This window comes from Papio anubis, chromosome 15 (assembly GCF_008728515.1).
Source record: "Papio anubis isolate 15944 chromosome 15, Panubis1.0, whole genome shotgun sequence".
Taxonomy (NCBI): Eukaryota; Metazoa; Chordata; class Mammalia; order Primates; family Cercopithecidae; genus Papio; species Papio anubis.
In genome coordinates, this window is record NC_044990.1 from 12,914,793 (window position 1) to 12,918,610 (window position 3,818).

The following is a 3,818-nucleotide window of genomic DNA, read 5'->3' on the forward strand; positions in this document are numbered from 1 at the left end:
AAACACATATGTACACATGGAAACACAAAAACAGACACAAATACACACCTATGCAAACACAGGTGCATAAGCACACACATACATGCACACATACACACACAAATATACACACACATACACACAAACACACACATGTACACACACAACACAGCAGTGCTTACTCAGAGGGAATTACAGCAGAAGGAGCAGGAGGTGTTTACTTCTCACTTGATACACAAAACCCAGGCAGAGAAAAACATGTATTATTATTAGCTCAACTTATAAAATCTTACTCGGGGGTGCAAAATTTAGTAATACAAGGAAGTAGAACTATCCTATGGCCAGGGTTTTCTGACCGCTATGTCAGTTAATTTATACAGACCCATACATCCTATATTAAGTGTAACTTTCATTCCCTCTTTCCCATGGTGAATAACACAAAACTTTTAGAAAACTCTTCAGACAAGCAATAAAATAAATTCATTGTTGTGCATGTTGGGTATGAGATGATGGTGGAACATCCTAGGTTTCAAATGATCCCTAAGGAGCAGGTTGGAGTGGAGCTTGGGTGAGAATCAGGGCTGGAAATATGAATGTGGAAATGAGCAGCATAGAAGGACATTTTTATTAGGAATTGGAAGAGCTCACACATGATTCAGAGAAACAGCACCACTGGGAATGTTGGCTAATATTATTAGGTAAATATTGCTCAAAGAATGTCAGCATTTAGTGAAGACCCCCTGAATGTACTTTTATTAAATTGTAAATGATATGCTCAAAGGGTTCTGAATTTGTTGATGTAAGTTTACTTTTTTCAGTCACATGAAATTAGGTTCTCCCTCATCTGTGAACCACTCCTTTAGAGAAGAGCTATGTTGATATGACCCTAAACTACCAAGTCATAATTAATTTGGGGCTTGCAATAGGCCCAGCAAGTGATATAAATTGCTCTAGAATTGAATTATGAGTAGAAATCAAGCATAGGCAAGTGAGGAGAGAGAGGAATATGGAGACAGGAGGAAGAGAAACTTATTATTATGCTGTGGCCAATTTCATTATGCTGTGAAGGTATAACATAATTTGGAATCATTAATAGTTATGTGAATCCCTTCTGAACTCTCGGGTTCTGAGGAAAGTTTTGCGCTGGTAAAATAGTTGCCGTATATGCCTGACTATAAGGTGAGTTTATCATTTTTTCTTAAACAATTATCACTTAGAGAAAAGGGACTTTGATATTACATGGTATGGGCTTTATTATTGATACTTAATTTTGAATAATAAAGATATATTTGGGAAAGACACATTTGCCTGAAAATACCTTAAGCAATGCTAATTTTGAAAACTTTTTAAGGTCAGCCGATAAAATTTTTTAAGACAAAAATTTAACACAGTTTAAATTATTGTAAGCACAATTTAAAGTATAATATTTCACATGTACCCCTGTGTATATGATCATGCAATTTCAAATGTTGAATATAAGGAAGGCTTAAAGTTTCAAAGATTACTTTTAGGAGGAATACAGTAAATGATAATGTAGAGGCTGAAAATAAATACCTATCAGACAAACAAACCAATTTTCTAAAAAAATATACACAAATTGGCTTCTTGTGGCTTGAGATGAGATATTCATTGACGGTCTCCACACGTATGGAAAAGAACCATCTCTCAATGAATTTAGACTGTAAGAAAGACATGGGCCCTGGAACCTGTTAGAAAAGTGAGTCAAGCAATGGTGAAAGCAATAAAGACAAGATGCGAATGAGGCATTGGAATAAAATTGTTTCAAATGCAATGTTGCTAAATTAATATAAACTTGCTCTTGTAAGTCTGTATGTGAAACTAAATGAATAAATTAGATAGTAGTAGAATTTGCCTATTTGTTTTTTCCCTGTTTATTTACATTGAATTAATAAAGACAATAGGAGGGTGAGGTTTCAGTATTCTATTCAAACTTTATTTTAAGTGATGTTAATTACAGTATTGAAGGGAAGGTTCTAATTCCACACAGAATGGAAGAATCTAAAATGTATTCATTAAACTGCTAAAAAATAGAGTGGTGAGAATACAACAGAAGTCCAATTTAGATTCTGAGTGTTGTCACCATGTTATTACAATCACACAGCCTCTTCCAAACTTATAACTGGAGCTCCTGGAAGCTACGTCATACTCTGGTCGAAGAACCAAAAACCACAGTGTAAAACTGAATTAAGTCCTGAATTATTGGCTTCATCACATGCACCCTCTTCCACCTCAAAATGTCACAAAAGAAACAGTTACCACACCCTGCAGACCTTTTGGTGTAAAAGAGGTGTTGATGAACTGGAGTAGAAACAGGTCATGAAGAGCCATCTTAAAAAGTCCCTTTCAGGTGAGTTTGTACACACCATCTAACAAGGAGCCTCTCATCATCAAGTAGGGTCAGGCAACCACGGTTCAGTTCTCAGGAAGTCACAATTTCATTCATTTACTCAATATGCATTTACAAAGTGCCTACATATCAGGTTCCAACTGCAGTTATTTCTAGGTAAAAAAGAAACGTGGCATCTCTAGAAGGGCCACCTAGCTCCCCAAGTCAACAGCTGAAAGGACCTTTTGTGGAATTGGGTTTCTTCTGTACTTCTGAAAGGGTAACACCTTAAAGCTGAATTGTCTTTAAAACCTGGAGGTCTGATATGATATTTAGCAATATTTGCATCCCAGACATACAGCATTGAAAGATACACTAAATTCTGAAGGGTGTTATGCTTCAAAATACTTTAAATGATTGTACAGTATTCATGTAGGCTTGAAATTCCAGTCCGAGAGTGAGCTTGTGGCCACTGGCATTGACGTTCTTGCCATCCAGGAGAGCCGACAGTGTCAGTTTGATACCTAGCTTTAGGATCCTGAGTGTATCCTACACCTATCAGGTTGGATGTGTTCACTTTACCTGCCAAGCAGTCTTCAGAGTCAATCTGATACCTGGCTGCTATTCTGAAATGAGTATTACTGTTTCCTGCTGTCCAGGAGAGATTGACAGCACTCTCCAATTTCTTGTTCACCTTCTGGTAAATGGAGCCACCGAACTCTTGTCCTGTCATTCACATGTGTGAAGGTGGAATTCATCAGTCTTGTAGGCAACCGCAAAGTTACTCTGGGTTACTCAGGACTTTGCAGTCTCAAAATTCATTTGGTTGCCAGCCAGCCAACCTTCCTAACCCGGCACCAGCATGCCCCAGATTAAAGGCCCAGTGATGTCCAAATCCATGTTGCAGCCAGGCTGATGGGCTCCCAATCATACCCTGTCTTGATTTTAGCACGTTTTTCCCCCAGTGTTAGGTAAGAAGGATGAATGGAAGGTCAGCTTCAGTCCACATGCGAGCTGATCTTCCGTGGCAGTCTTGGTGCCTCATATGTTGTCAGTGTTCCATTTCCCCATAAATGCCAGGCCGCACTCAAGGCTTCTGTACTTGGTTTCCAGGCTGCCCATCACTTTGGTGGTCTCAGTCTTGGCTGAACCCGAACTCGTAAATTCCAACCCATTCTCAGATTTTGTTTTTAAATAAAGTTGTATCATGTCAAGTCCATAGCTTCAGTGAAGGGATCCCTGGCAGATTTGCCAAGGTTGGCATGCGTGAGTGGCACAGCCATCCTCTGCTCGGAGGTGGTGATGGCCTCCAGCAGCCATGGCGGGAACGTACGGATATTTGCCTGTTTGTATTAAGAATGTTTATATTTCAATAGGCCAAAATCATTTTGGGGAATGAGAGAGAAGACGGTTAAAATTTTCATTTGAAACGTGGAGAAAGGCTGCTTTTTTTCACCTCCCCATTCCAAAAAATGAGAAGGCCACCTCTCAT

General features: G+C 38.9%; 1 pseudogene; it reads right to left on the reverse strand.

The window, feature by feature from the left end:
- Positions 1 to 2,725: 2,725 nt before the first annotated feature.
- On the reverse strand, positions 2,726 to 3,609 carry LOC108582847 (annotated as a pseudogene).
- Between the last annotated feature and the right edge of the window lie 209 nt (positions 3,610 to 3,818).